A 16724-nucleotide genomic window follows, 5' to 3' on the forward strand; every position below is an offset into this window, starting at 1 on the left:
GCCAAGAGTCGCATGCTCACTGCGGATCACGTCAGAACAGAGAAACATGTAAGCTTTCTGCGTATTACGTAACCAGCTGAACCAGTCCCGAAGGTTGCCAACTCGCATAAACGCAAATTCTACAGAACGTTAATGCCCAGATAACACAAGATCGTAATAGAAAGTGCACATTAAGTCGTATGCATGTCAATTTTACATTGGAATTGCATAATGATTAGAGTATGTCAAGACGAAGTGTACAATAAGTTGTTTTGCGGTCGTGCGTGTCGTCATATACAACTTATTGCTGTGAATTGTAAAGCAGTATAGATGACTGTAACATTTAGTTATATCTTAATCGTATATTGAGCATTATTAAGTTGCGTACTCCAAAAATTGTTGTATAGAATGCAAGATAGAATTATCCAAATTTTTGCACTTATATTGCCTCCACTTTGGTACTTATATGTTCTTATGTGGTGTGAAATAAAACTTTTTCGTGCGGATATGATTTCGTATCGCTCAGTTGCAACCGAAATATACAAACCAAATTGTTTACTGGGTGCTCCCGGTAACCCTTAACGGACATGAATCATGGACACTGAAGGAAGATGATCAATGCTTGGGACTTCTGAATGTAAAATTCTGCAATTGGTGAAAACGCTGTAGATCGCGTGTAAATAACAGTATGTATCCCGCTTTGTGCTCTTGATGTCTGCACCGTGAAGTGCGTGAGACCTGCCATTGCCGATTTCGAGCACTACAGCGAGTGAAGTCTGACAATTGTACGGCGCAAAACAAATAAAAAATTTACGGCAAACTGAAAGATAATCGAATCGCCACTAGACATGTAACAAGTTTTAATTCAACCGATCAATCTGCGTATATTTTACACGAAAATTGATTTGATTCGAAAGTTGATCAACAATATTGCCGGGTAAACAAAATTTCCCTGATTGAATTTCGAAATTCCCTGATATTCCCTGATCCAAAAATGAATTCCCTGATATTCCCTGATTTTCCAGGTTTTTCCAGGAAATCGACACCCTGTCTTTGTTTTTTATCGGCCTTTAAGGCCCACGAGAAACAAAAGTTTTTAAAATGCGTTAATCTTGTCCAAAATCTTTAATAAAGTTGAAATTATTCCAAAAAAATGCGTTCTTTTTTGTTTTATTGTGAATAAATTCACAAATAAGAGAATTAAAATTGGTGCACCGCAGCTGGAGTAATTTGTATTTACGTATATGCACTTTCACGCTTTAAGCAAAATTTCAACTTTTGTGCTCAATCTCAAAAACTATTCTACTTTAATTTTTTCTGACCTCATTTCTGGATTCAGCGGCCAATTTTACATGGAAAATCCCCTTCAGCTTACTGAGCTCACGGGTTTTGTTTTATTTTGTTAACTAGTGTAATCGGTTGAATGGAAGGGATCAGGGGGGGACTGGCCCACCGGGCAACCGGGCCAAAATTTTTATTTCAGTTAAACTCGTTCTACGACTCACGAATGTTCAATTGCTGGGGCCCCATGATTTATGAAATCAACCGATTTGATGATTGAAAATTCCGCTTCAAATGGGACTGTTGGGGCCCCGAACTTTGAACCAAAATTTCTCTTTCAACTGAACTTTTCCTACGACTCACGAATGTTCAATTGCTAGGGCCCCATGATTCATGAAATCATTTAAGTTGAGCTGTTGGGGTTCAAGCTCCGAAAATATTACCAGCTTCAATGCGGAGTATTTAAAAGTAGAATAAGTATTTCATCCGCAGTTATTTGACTACTTATAAATATTGAACTGTAGGCTTAAGCTCCATACTTAGTTTACTTCAGTGGCGACGGTCCATTATCGATCCTGCGGCGAATGAATCATGATCCTCCAGTACTCAATCCTGGGCTACCTTTCTTCAAACCCCTCGAACACCAGTCGAACGTGCATCATCCTCGATAGCGCACATCTATCAGTGCGATGTCTACTCCGAAGTCTACGACCTCTTCTTGATTCTCTGCTTAAAATAATTTTGGCTACTCTTTCGTCGGGCATTCTAGACACGTGACCAGCCCAGCGCAGATTGCCACACTGTACTATCTTCATTATAACAGCATATTTGCATTCTTAATACAGCTCGTGGGTCATGCGTCTGCGCTACATTCCATTTTGAATTTTCCAAATTTTTACTCTAAAACCCCAAGCATTCGTCGATCAGTTTCTTTTAGCGTCCACGATTCAAGTCCGTAAAGGGCTACCGAGAGAATTAGTGTTCTCTAGAGCGAATTTGCAAGCTACGGGACTTCAGCTACAAGATGTAATACCTGCGTAAAGGCCAATTCGCAGCTGAAATTAGTCGTTTTATTTTGCGACTTACATCGTTGTCACAGGTCACGAGCATACCAAAATATATTCAGTTCCTCTTCGACACCAACACCATTTGGAGTTCCACGCCATGTACTTCGTTTTGGCGGTGTTAATGTTAAGTCCCAATTTTTCAATAAGTGACCTAAAGGCCGCTTTCCCTGCTCTACTTTTGATTTCGGTGATATCGACGTCATCCGCAAAATCAAAAAGAACGTGAGGTCTCATCTGCTATTCTGACTCATAATTTTTACTCATCCAGCGTCACACGAATCAACGTAACTAGTTCTATGAGAAAACCATGTCCTAGCGTTAACTGACACAGCTCATTTCGTTTGACTGAATCGTATGCCGCTTTGAAATCCATAAAAATATGATGAGTCTGCAAGTGTTACTCCCGGAACTCGTCAGTTACTAAACACAGAGTAAATATCTGATCCATCGTGAAGCGACCCTCATGAAAACCAAGCGCTAACAGTCTCAGTCTAAAACACAGGACAGGAAGAGCACCTATCACCTATGGCAAAATTCTTGCACCTGACCGTTTTGTAGAAACTCCGTTTGTCGTTGCTGGCGAACCTCTCCTCTGGACTAGCGGGCACGTGCTCTTCGTACTGGCGTTTTTAGACGGTGAGTTGTTTTTTTCCGCAGCTCTACTAGGACGAACCAAAAAGATTCGCACGGAGTCTCTGGGATTCCTCACATTGGAATTGTGTGAAGAAATTCTGCACAGGATTCGCACAGAATACCTTGCTTATAGAAGCAGGATACTTATAGGAGAATCCAAGAAGTGATTCTCAGGGATAGCTATAACTCGGCACGTGAATCGTCTGCACTATGAACTGTTCTGTTCTGAAGTGTAGACGCAGTGAGCTACTCATATATATTGAACTGTTGACATCCTATCATTTATAAAATCAGCTTATTTGATACTTGCAATTTTGCATGTAATTAATCCTATAACTTAAAATCTGCAGAAATATAAATGGGTCATAGATGAGGAAAACGTTGCATTGCTGGCAAAGATGCACAGTGGCACTCATCAGAATGTGGAAAGTGCTCTTCTTGGTTCGCTGAAGGACGGTCAGTAAAAAATCAAATATTCACGCTGCGGCAGATCCTCCAAAAAGTCCTTGAATACAGAATTCAACGCACAATTATTTCATTGATTTCAAAGTTGCGTATGATACCATAGACCGTAAAATCATGGCCATTATAACCTCGCAGGGAACATTGTCAACGTGATGGTCCCTCATGTGGGCTGTTCAACATGCCGCTACAGGCTGTTCTGAAAGGAGCAATACAAAGGCACAATCTTCAGCAAATCTAGTTAGTTCGTCTGCTTTGCCAATGAAATGGATATTGTCGATAGAACAAAATCTGTCGTGGTGGCTGAACAAACTAAAACTCAAAGTACCGGAGATTGGGTTGAAGAAAAATGAGTCCAAACTAAAGTACCGTGAACCGCTCATATGACTCACACGCTAGAAGCTGGTGACTCGGTCCTAATAGCGACTGAGTTTGTTTTGTTTCGAGCATCGAGCCGCTATGCTGCCCGTTATCCCGGAACTCGACACTCGACAGTGCCTGAGTCGAGTCAAGTTGCACGACATGACTTACAAAATAGAGCCCATAATCATTCGATTTATTGTCCTTGTAACGCTGAGGTCTTTTGAGTAGATGTCGTTTTTCGTGTTAATTTACTATCATGAGAATATTGCAAGCTGGGACCCCTAATCTGAAAGGTCCGGTGGGCCCTTTGGCTCCCAGTCCGCCCCTGGAAGGGATGGTTGTGATCTTTACTTTAACGGTTTACTCTCTGAGGATCTAGTTTGTCTAGGTTCTATGTTCAAATGATGAAATCGGTCGTAGGAGAGAGATAATTTTACACTTTCACAAAACGGGTTACTTTCAGGACATCAACTTTGTCTAGGTATTATCGAATCAAGCCGGTTTCTAACCGGTTGGGACGGAAAGGTTCTGTCACTTTTTTCTAGACTCGAAGTAAACGAAATGGCAGGTCTGTAAGATGTCGTACCGGGCTTGGGAAGCAAAACCGTGCTTACATGTGATTGGCTGGTTTGTCCATTACTTGACAGTGCCCGATATTTATGCTTATTTCAATAATTACTGGGGTGGATTTAATGAATACTCAAAAAGCTCTTGTGCTGATTTGACTTAAACACACTTACCTTCCGATCCGTGAACTTTGAAATCACTGAAAAGCTATTATTAAAGCATATTATTGAGATTGCGCAACTGACTTCATTTCTTAAATTCGTCGTACCGTTTTGAAATCCGTCCATCAAAATTTTTCTTCGTCCGAACTAAAAATCACAACAATGTTTACGAAGCTAACGCGCATGTATTTGTGTAGGACGGCATGACAAATGTTATTCTGCAAAATTTCTGCAGGCCAGGCAAGTTTTCCTGGCTGTAGAATAACGACAATACCTTGCGTGAGTTATTTTTATTTATGAACGATTAGTCGACATTTTCTTCTTCGTTGCACGAAAAAACATAGGAATTTTGGCATGTAGGACTTCTTTAATGATAAAAAGCATTTAAATAGATCTCAGCTCACTTTGATTCATCGCGTATGATAGACAACAAACTAAAATATTAGGGACTAACTAGTTTTGCATTGTGTGTCATAAAAATGCTGATATTTTTAATAATTTGTGTTGGATAGGACGGGAATAGGCAATTACGACGAAGCAGCAACTGTACAAGAGAAATGTCATACAATCGTCGTAGGAGTTGCGTTGACGGTGCAAGTTGAATGCTTTTAAATTGTCGGTTTACATCACTTTAAAGGGTATTATTTCACACCAGAAAAACCGATTTTATTTTACGATAATTTAGCATCAAAATTATCACCCAATCGGCTGGTTCGTTCATTTAGCAAACGTGTAAACTCGTTAAGTTCCAATTCTAAATTCATGTTTATCACGTTCTGACAACAAGAAACATGCTACCGACAATTGTTAGTTTCCCCTATAAACTTAGTTCTGTTGTTGTTCTTTGAATGGACAAAATACGTGCTGGCTTGCGTGCCTGCCTTCGACTTGTTCGTAACACGCACAGTCAGTGGTCAGTTCAGTTTATTGCCATCCCAGCGATAAAAGGGAATGGCTGTGTGAAATTCAACGCAACATTATTACATTCCATAAAAACAGGACAATCTACCTACCAGGAGAAGACGATGAGCAGAGCACCTCATCATAAATTTTTCTATTCAAAAAGCTATTGGAAAACAGAAAACCGAATCGGAATGTGGTTCGGTTCGATTGAATCGAATCTTTTCCTTTCCTCTCGAATTACTGGACTGATTTACGGCGAGTCACCTATTGGCCTCATTGCGCTCGTACTCAAAGTATCACGCGATGATCGGTTTTTGCAAAGTAAACTGATTGGGGATTGTTGAAACCATCGTAGATTCCATCATGTTGAGTTGAGAGCGAGGAAAAAAACCTAAACACTAAACATCGGTTTGTGCCAGTAATCCGAACGTGTTATTGATAAACAGCACCATAATGTAAATATTGTATATCGACCGACCCCCTTTCCCAGTCCAGCTCCAGTCACTTGACTGCGCACTCGATTTGACGATGACGTGCCATTCACGCCCTGCCTGAGCTGTGGCGGATGACGGTGGTGGCCGTGTCGCCTCGAAGCGTCTGGTGGGAACAAACCGTACCATACCGGCCACGGCCAGCCAGCCAAGCCAACCCGTCCGTCGAACCGAAAGTGGCACAAAAGAACTGTATCGAAAACAATCAACTAATTTAGTGTTTTTTTTTCTTCTCCTCCTCCTTGCCTCTTTCTCTCGATCTCTGATTTCAGGCTCCGGTTTTATTGGTAGTGTTTCCGCAAACCCCGCGCGACCTTCCGGCTCGTTACCGCAGCACGGTGCCACGTACATAAATCCCTTAGCCGAAACCGAGAACCGGCGATTGTGAAAGATCAACAGCAGCAAAACAGCGAAGGATTACCCATTACAAAATATTTATAATTATCATCGCATAACCCACACGGTCCGTCGAACGAACGGACGGACGGAACCGGCACGGGAACGGGCCAGCCGCCGCCGCCGCCGGACGGAACCGAAGAGAGTGCTGAGTGCAGGTTGGAAGTCGGGAGAGAACCGAACAAACCGAAGAGCAGACAAATAGCAACAAAAACAAGCAACACCGTGGACGGCACGGAACCAACACAGTGACGTGCGGGTGGAGCGCGAAGCGTGAGGAAACAAAGACCGTTCACGCACACACAGCCGCTCGCTTGAACCGGTTTCGCGAGAGACCGAGAGAGAGAGTTTCTGAGCCGACTCCGGACCGGACTCCGGAGCGGTGGAGCTTCGTGCGGCCGAACGCCGTTCGCTCGCTGTCAGTCGTCCAGGAGTAGTCGAGCGGTTCGCACGCAGTGTTCGCGCCGTTCGTCCATTCGGTCGCCCTTGGAATTAAAGATTGAGAAAAGTCTTTTTTTTTAAATTTTTTGTACTGTGTTCGTGTGGCTATAGCCAACGCCGCCAGTAGGCGGAGTGTAGTAGAAGGCAAAGAAATACAAAAGTGCTTTTGTGTGAACGTGTTTGCGTCCGTTTGTTCGCTGTGTGTGGAGCAGTGTGGAGTCGCGAAGAAGAAGTGAAAAGTTACTGAAAAATTTCTGTTCGTGCTTGTGAAATATCAGCTAGCTACTTAGCCAGTGCGGTTCCGAACCGTTACAGTTAAGGCCTATTCGGGGGGAGTTGGAGGATTTTCCAAATCACGTTTTACTTCCCGTAGTTGCATTCTTCCCCGATCGGGTATGCAAATGGTGCGTTCTATCGTATAATCGTTGGTGAACATTGTAATTAATTGACCGCTGGGGGATTTGAGTTACAGTGAAAAAAAAACCCATGCGGAGTGAAGCATCGATAGTTTTTTAAGCGTTATCTACGTGGGCACTGGTTGATTACGAAATCAGTAATTGGAGCTCTAGAGTTGCGGAACTCATCGCAAACTGCACGAACTCGCGGACGTACCGTGATCTGGTCGCTGTTGTACGAACCCTGGGGGTCGATTTTTTCCATACCAATCGTCAAGTGTGTCGCTGTTTGGAGAGGAAACAAAGGAAAGTTGCCTCCGAAGGAATAGAAAACGGAACAAGCGAGTCAGCTCTGGTGGCCAAGAAGTGAGAAAAAAAAAGTTCCACGCGTACATGCGAACCAGTGGTGTACTGTGAACGATAAGTGGCAAGTGTTTCTGTGGCTTTGTACGTGCCAGTGGTGTGCGCAGTGTTTGCGTGGTGGCGTTGGTGTTGGTGCAACTGGCGGAAAACCAAGAGCTCACCTGAAGCGCAACGCAGCGATTGGTTGCGAAGAAAGATTCAGATTCAGCTAGCATTGTTTTCCGATGCTTCGAGCTCGTGAAGAGTGCGCCGAGTTTCTGTAAGAAAAGATGGGAGAAACGGGAAAATAAGATGAATTATTGTGCAATTACGACCGGATGGCTATAAATCTCGACTGAAATGAGAACCACGTAATCGGCCTGGTCCGGAACCTAAGAGAACACGCCGTCTGCAAGTTTAGTGAATTTCCAAGCGGTGCTGCCTTGAGGAGTCTCGAGCTGGTTCGCGAAGCGAAGAAACCAGCCAGTGTGATATAGTTGGAAGTGCATAACGGCAGTGCAGGCAAGTGTATGTTGTGACGATCGAAGAGGAAAATCAAAATGTCTTATCGCTATTGGATTATTGCTAACAGCGAAAGAGCAGCAATGGTAGCGGTAGCACTAGTACTACGCCCCGTGCAATATGGATTAAGTAGGTGCTATTTTTAGTCAGTTGTCGCCGTCGCCGTCGCCGCGTCGCTGTGAGCGTGTGACCTCATTCTCGGTCGGCTTTCGACCGTACACTGCAACTTTTGGATTACCAGCACGGGGGTCGTCCCCCTCGTTCGCCTTTTTTTTTGTTTTCGATAGAGCAGCTCCGCCGCCGCCGCCGCTCTGCCGTAATTGCGCTGTTGTTGAAGTGAATTAATTCGCAACTGTACACAACAATCACAGTAAACTTTGCCGGTGGTCCCGCCGCCGCTGCCGCGGAATGTTCGTCGGAGATTCGATCGAAGAGATAACGAAAGGTAAGTTGAATTTGCAGCGGTATGCACTTTTTAGCAGCACTCCCGTATCGGATTTAATGCGTTTATTATGCGTACGTACATGAAGAGTGGCGTGGAAGCAGATGGCCTGCTGCGCAGCAGAGCAAAAGCAGAAGAGATTGAGTGTTACAGTACGTGATGATTGTTATAAACATTGAACAAATGGGAAATGTTTTCATGAGATTTGAAACGCAATAGCTTTCTGAGTTTGTGAGTGGAATTTGAATCAAAGTATGCTGTTATGTGTGTGGATAGAACGACCCACAATTTAGTGCAGGACAAATTTTCGACAATTTGCAAAGCAAAGGCAGTCCAACAGAAGAGGTTTTGAGTTTGTGATTTCGTTTATGCACAGTTCTGTAAAACAATAGTGATATAGTTGGATCAGTTAAAGTTGCATTTTTTGGACTTGGTTCAGTTTGATGTCTTAACAGCAAGCAGTGTTAGAAATCTTTGTTCATGGGCTTCACACCGAGTTGTTACTGCTCTTCTTCACTGACTACGCAAAAGTTATCCGTTTCAGTTTTGATCAATTAGATTGAATATTACACTACTGTGTATTCGTTTTTGACGTAGGACTACGTCTTACGGCAAGTTTTGAGATAGGGTGTCATTTCAAAAAATCGAAAAATGCGAGCGTCACGAAAAATGATAGGTTTTGAGCGCTAATAGCTCAGCGATTTTCCGATCTATTTTCAATATTCTTACACCAATCGATCGGAAAATCTTCTAAGAATTGACCCAGATGAATAGAAAAGTATAGATTCTTGATGTTGAACTATTGAAAAATTGAAAATAATGAACCTATGTTTTACCAGAACTCTCGCTTCGTGATTGGTTGGAAGATTCTTTGCGATGATCTAAATCTATACCAATTTGATATCTGTGCTTGGGAAGTAAGCTAAAACAAGTGACCAAGTTTGCTCATTCCAACAAGATTTCTCAACACCGCGGTTAAGCATAGACCGTTTTGATGTCCTTGCTTGGGAAGTACGCCAGAGAGGGTAACAAAGCCCCCTCGTGCCAGCAGATTTTTTACGAACGCGATTAAACCTAGTCCAATTTGATATCTGTGTTAGGGAATTGTGCTAGAAAAAATGACACAAGTTCGTTGTCCCAACAGATCGCAAATTCTTTACTGCGAGACGATTAAACCTAGGCGAATTTGATATCTGTGTTGGAAAAATGTGCTACAGCTGTAGTGTTCGGTTATAATACGACTCTGTATGAATATGCATGCTTGCCGTTTCATTAAAAGTATAGTGAAAAGATGTGCTGTTGATAAAATAGGATCGAATTGGAAAAATCCTTTCAACGTGGGGAACCAAGGGTAATAAAAACAATCTTTAATTTCAGTAAGGTAGCAGGAAAGCAATAGTTTGTGTTCTTGATTTTGTCAAATTGTTTTCAAATGCACAATCTTTTGAGAATTGAACGTATGCAATGTTACTGCTGTGATAAATGTTACATACAACGCATGTAGCATGTATATATGTTGCATATAGCATGTCTACATGAAGAATCGAATGATTACAAGCATGAATACATGCTACTATCACTACAGACTTACGTAGTCCTGCGTCACCTATATATGCGGTCGTGTCTTGTACACAACCCCTCTAATTTTTTTCTAGAAATATAGTAAATGGGGCATAAAATTACAGAATTTCTCAAGACAAAGGTCTGGATGAACAGCTGCGTGTATTTTTGGTCAATCTGAACACTTCAGAATATTCACTATCGGTTCTACCGAAACCGGAAGTTTAGGCTTATTCTGGACATTTCTAAACGTATGTGTCTTCGGTAATAATTGGCCTTTGAGCAGATCGTCAACGATTAGTGACCACAGTAGGGGCAAAAGTATCCCACCTTGAAGATCTTCTTTGGTTGGTTTTTTTTCGTTTGGCGCATGCCTCTAAGCTAGGTAGTAAATTTGCGATTAGCAAGCATGGCTTGAATTCAGCTGATTATTTGGTGATCAAGCCTATGCTGATCTCATTGCACTTTTAATTGAATAATGAGAAGTATTGTCAAATGCTCCTTCAATATCAAGAAAGGCTACTAGTGAGATTCCTTTAGTTGCAATAGATTTTTGAATTGGTATACTGCAATATCTCAATATTGTAATACATTTATTGCAGATTTGTTATTTTAATAAGTGAATTGAAATTTACTTAGAGGATTAGTTACTAAATACTCTGTTTTTATTTGGTGGTCAATTATTTTTCCATTTCTATCCAAAATATGGACGTTAAATGAATTGACTTTAGAAGTATCTTATTGCGTCTTCCATTTTTTGCCATAATCGCATTTGTATATTAGTGTTATGCGTGCTTCTATGCAGCGGGGGTTTGCCCTTCCTTCAAAGCTTACTCTACTTCACGCACTCGTTCCTCACTGCCAGTACTAACTCCAATTATAGCCGTCCCTGAGCCGAGCATCTGACCACCAAGAAGTCAAACGAAAAATCGCTTGGTTGAAGACCAGCAAAGCCGCGCGTTCCGCTGACCAGTACATTCAAACAATAAGAGTGACTTTTGCACTGTCAAGAGTAACGATTTATAACCGACTACAGCCAAAATGAAAAATTATAGATTCGTGCCTAACGTATACAATTAAAAATGGTCTAATTTTTGGTGGCATTTACAGCCTTGCTGCGGTTGACCGGGAGCTTAGCTATGGTCGATGAAAAGATAGATATCGGCATGTTCTGCTGTTTCGTTGCCTTGATAATAAGCTGCTTCTACATTTTGGACAAACTACATTCTACATAAAAATATCCATTTTGTCCAGGTATTTTATCATCGTTTGTCCGGTTGTTCCGACATCCCGGCTCAAGGCGATAACGATGAGCTCATCTTGCTCTCGGCCTTCCTCTTCAGCTACTGCTGCATTTTTGGTCACGCAGCACCATCGGGCTTCCGAAACCAGGCTTCCGTTCGATGCCCTGGCCATTCTCCAGAAGGAAGAGGATTATGTAAATGCCAGATTGGTTGAATTCAGCGAACACGATTTGCCTCACGATATCCAACGTCTTCACTTGGGGGTGGGGCTAGCAGTACGAACAAAGCATCGAGCGTAGTTACATAACTGTTTTCGTCATGGCTGCTGCAATTTTTTTCTGCACACAACAGCGTTGTTGTGATAAGTGAAGGATCACTTAAATCAGTTCATTTTTAAATGGGTATCGGTTTCGTTGCTTTAACGACAGCGATTGCCATGTTGGCGACCAACCATGAGAAGGAAGGCCAAAAATCTTTGTACTGATAACTGAAACTGATAACAAATTTTCGGGTTTTGCGGAACCGTCGCAAAGTTGGACAACTTGTCTCGGGTTGCCAAGTATTCCGGGACGTGCCCCACATTGATTGATATTTAGCGTCGCACGATGGGTCCCGATGTTTTTCAAATGGACTACTCTTGCGTTTCGTACAGAATGGATTGGATTGGATTTGACTCTTCTGACGGTTTCTCAATCTTTAGAAGCTATTTGAGCTCATTTCACGGGCGATAAATAAGACTTTCTATACTGTTTCTATACCTTTATCGTAATATTCGTGGACAGTAATGCAAAATGAACCTCTTTCCGATGTCTGCACAAGATGGGACTAATACCAATCCATTTTTTGGCATTCTTTTACATAAGAATAGGTACTGTGTTGGGATTCCAACCTAGCGTCTCCTAAATAATTGTGATTATAAGCTCATTTTTGCCCATCGGTTGCATCGGTCTAATCGGAAATGATTAGAAAAATGTTACAGAAAAGACTGATTTTTTCTGACAATTGTGAAGTGTTTCTAAGGAACATCTCTTCTAAACTTGGAACTCGTCGTCCATTCCGAACTGGTACTTGGTACTGAGGCGACACCAGAATCAGATTCGTGCGACCTTTTTGTACTGTACTGTTTGCTTCTATTTTTGTTGATCGAATCTTTCGATTCAGAACTCGAGATTGCAGTCAGTTTAGTGTACCTCAACAAGCCATTTACACAAGAAAAATTTCCCGAAATATGGAAGCAGTCTTTTATGTTTTTAGTGTTTACGTCTGGGGATCGGCAGAACGTCAGGAATTACCGTGCCGTCACTAGGCATCCTTTCCATTACATCCCTACATCCTAACATGGATTCGTACCGGGTCGCTCCGCATGTGCCAACTTACTGGAGTTGACTTCACCGTGCATCTCGAAAATGGAACATAAAGCACAATTTGGTGTCCTTTACATTGATCTAACAGCCGCCTTCAATCGTATCGACCACGGAATACTTTTGCGTAATATTTCGCGCTTTAGAGCTGGATTCAGGAGTGCCACAAGGAAGTAACGTGGGTCCCTCAGTGTTCATGCTGTTCGTCAACGACGTTATTCTGCTACAGGCATTTGGTTGCAAATTAGTATACGTCGATGATTTCAAATTGTATTTAGAAGACCGAAACATGAATTGCACCAATTGGTCACTTTACTCGCTAAGGATTCAAGCCAAATGCAAAAAAGAGCTTACTTCAGTATTGGGAGTTTCTCGTCAAGCCAGAACTTGAGTCTCTTATGATTTGAAGCCAAAAGACGTTGAGCATTATTTTTCCGTCCGCAAACAAGTGCTCCAGCGGTGAAAATGGGAAAGTTTTCTACATCGCTTCGAGACTGCTGATAAAAAAAAGGATTCCTTACAAAGAACAAAAAAAGTCATGGGGGCTACCCGGTCATGCTTCTAGGATGTCAGCTCTTTCAAATATTTACGCTGAGAAGGTGCATTAGATGGGACTGTGCCAGTGTTATTTATTATACGGGTTTGAAATCGAATGTACATTTCACTGGGAACTGCTTAAAAAACGGTAACAATACGAGCAGCGGCACAAATAAGTGATTCTACAACATGACAACGCTCGACCATACGTTGCCAAATTCGTCAAAGGACCTACTTAAAAACATTTAATTCTCCCGATATTGTGCCCTCTGATCATAACTTGTTCTGTTCGACGATCCGAACATGGTTTGGCTTAGGCTGTGAACCATTTCGCGAAATTTACCATAAGTTTAACTTTTTAGTTAAAATTTGACAGTTCACATGCTCTGGAGCATGGTTATTTTTGGCAGTTCGATGGTTATTCTGAGAGCCAATGAGATATGCACAGGTGAGGAAGAGAACGTTGAACGTTGACGTTTTTCACTGATTTTTCCTTGGATTTTTTATCAATGCAAGGATGCTTATCGTATAACAAATTTGTTTATTTTTATCTATCAAATAGGAGCAAATGAACACCAAAAAATTCATCCAGTTCTAACCCAAACTGAATAAAGAAATTCGCTGTTACAGAAACATATCTTCATCCTCACCTTATATGATCTCATTGAGTAAGACAACTGTCAATGCACAGTGGTCCAGCAGCGAAAATTAAGTGGAAAGTTTTTTGTGGTTCAAAATAGCTCCCTGTAATGTTCAGCAAAGTTGTTCAACTCTAAAATACAATTAATGTGAAATCAACGACTAAGTTCCAGTTTGGCTGGTAAACACATAACACGTAATAACTTTTTATTGAAAAGAGATAGAAGGATAATTTCTTCGACAAATTTGTAGCTAAAGATTATATAAGTAACTTTGTCAAAGACAGAGTAGGCGTATTTTTTATAGTTTCTATCTCACAGGGTGTTTTATATAAAGACCTCTCAAAAATCACTTTTTCGCTAATTACTTTACATTTAATGGTTTTATTGCATCATAATGTTTAACAAAGTTGTTTCTCTTATCAAAAGACATATTTTTGTAGAACATTGTATGTTGAAAACTCATACGTATAACGAGTTCTAACGTATTTCCTGAGTTTTTTAAGTCTTTTTCATAATAAAATATCTCAAAAAGGGGCAAACGGAAAAAAATTAAACTTAGCCGTTTCTGATAGCTTGAAATTTTATTTCAAACATATGTGAAAATAAAAAAACTGGTTTTCTCTCTAACTCGAGTAATTTCAGTTTAATTATTCCATGTTTGGTCATTTTCCACTGTGTAGCATTTTCTAATATCTTGGAAAAAAACACAGGAAAAACGTTAGAACTCGTTATACGTATGAGTTTTCAACATACAATGTTCTACAAAAATATGTCTTTTGATAAGAAAAACAACTTTGTTAAACATTATGATGCAATAAAACCATTAAATTTGAAGTAATCAGCGAAACAGTGATTTTTGAGAGGTCTTTATATAAAACGCCCTGTGACATAGAAACTATAAAAAATACGCCTACTATGTCTTTGGCAAAGTTACTTATATAATCTTTAGCTATAACATTGTCGAAGAAATTATCCTTCTATCTCTTTTCTACAAAAAGTTATTATGTGTTATGTGTTTATAATCCAAACTGGAACTAAGCCGATGATTTCACATTAATTGCCTTTTAGAGTTGAAGAAATTTGCTGAACAAGATAAAAATTTCGTGAAAAGGTCACACAGCATTATCAGCAGTTTCGCTCATATAAAGACATCGATAAATGACTTGATTCGTGGATAACCTCAAAAGACGAAGACTTTTACCGTCATTGAGTCAAATTGGCGTTCAAAACAATCATTTAAATCGGATATTACTCGAACGGATTTCACGCATAGACATTTATGCGTTGATATGTATTAAAAAGCCTCAATTTTGATTTTCTACCGCTCACGTGTTGTTTCTATTTAGTCGCATTTGAAAGCTGGTTGGGATTACGGATATCCATGGCTCCGGGCCAAGCCATTCAGTCGGTAGCGTTAGGTCCAATAGTTAAATTAGACCGTGAGCTACTGTGGAGAAAGATTTTAGCTGTAACCTTGTTAGCAAAAGAAGATTAAAGCCAGAATTCTGCGAGAATTTCACGGGGGCAAACGCAGAGAAAGGCCTTCACCTTGGCGCTCTCTGTTTGATACAAATTGAATTGCTTGTTTGCTTCTCATATGTAATCATAGCAACGACGAATTGTTGATTTCTGCGAAATAAACAACTACACCGGCTGTCGAATTATTACCAATGTCAGAGCCATCCAAGCATGCTGTTTCAAATTAACAGTAGATGTACTCAGATTAGATGGTATTTAATAGCAGCCCCTTCCAGTTGGTACAAGCCAATCGTCGCATGTTCGAGTCCCGACTGGTACAGACTGTTAGTGTCAGTCTCTCAGTTCTTTGTTTTGCTTATTTGATAGCAGAAAGTGCTTTAATACAGCAACCACATTCAAACCACTCTAAAGACCGAGCGCTTTGTACGCCGAAAAAACGGCAATCATCCAGTTAGCAAGAATTTATCGTCGGTATCGGCACCGGCGTAGCCGGCATCCATCCTGCACACCGCACGGGTAGCGTGTGCGAACAAATGTCCTTGACATTTGCAATTTATTTTATTCCCCCGGTGTTTCGCAGCTCGCCGAAAAAGGTGCACAAGCCTTAAAACGTCCGTCGGCCGGTCGGCCGGCCGGAATTGGTGCTGGCCTGAACAAAATTCAACTTACACGACGCGCGGAGTGAAGGCCGTTGTTACTGATATGCCGCTGACAACCAAACCATATGGGCTGCCTCTGCTTGCTGCAGTCTAGCTAGCAGCATATAATTTCATCCCCATCACGAACGTATCCATCTTTGCGCAGAAGGGGGGGGGAGGGTCCATAAACACACAGCCTGTGCACAGTCAGTCGAAAGGGGGAAGCAGAAAACGGCGCGCGGACTACAAAAAAGGCACAAACTTTTGCACAAAGTCGTGTTCCAATCCATCCAGACGGGCACTTTGGCTGGCTGAAAAGCCAATTAAAGGGGGCGCACAGAAATGGCGTTCCAAATAGGGGAAGTTCTCGGCATGCAAATAGTCTGGCCGCGAACGGAAGGCGATCTCTCCGTTCCGTGCGAACAATAGCCGCTCAATCACCTGTCCGGATAGCTCAAGCAAGTCGACAGCAGCAGCAGCAGCAGCAAGCAAGCAACCCTCGGTCGGTCGTCGGTCTTCGTCTACACACCTACTAGTAGTAGTGCTTATGGTGGCCCGGAAATAGCCGTAGCTCATTCAACTAACAGTCCTACGACCTCCGCTAGTAGTAGATATGGTATGGATTATAATTTATAACATGCTCCATGCCCGCAGAACGGAACACACAAACACATACAGACGTACGTACATTCATGCATACATTCTCGCGGCGCGAGGGGTGCGTTCGTTCGGAAAAACGATCAACGAACTCGTCAATCGTCATCCAGCGAATAGTGCCCGCGAGGCCACTCCTGGAGCTCTAATGAGGAGACAATGAAC

General features: G+C 41.7%; 1 protein-coding gene across 1 annotated transcript in view; it reads left to right on the forward strand.

The window, feature by feature from the left end:
• The first annotated feature begins 6341 nt into the window (after positions 1-6341).
• The window catches only part of LOC128737786 (uncharacterized), a 146169-nt gene continuing 135786 nt past the window's right edge, over positions 6342-16724 (forward strand). The window contains exon 1 of the mRNA XM_053832493.1: positions 6342-8448. The gene's annotated coding sequence lies outside the window, so the exon portion shown is untranslated. The remainder of the gene's footprint in view (positions 8449-16724) is intronic.

This window comes from Sabethes cyaneus, chromosome 2 (assembly GCF_943734655.1).
Source record: "Sabethes cyaneus chromosome 2, idSabCyanKW18_F2, whole genome shotgun sequence".
Taxonomy (NCBI): Eukaryota; Metazoa; Arthropoda; class Insecta; order Diptera; family Culicidae; genus Sabethes; species Sabethes cyaneus.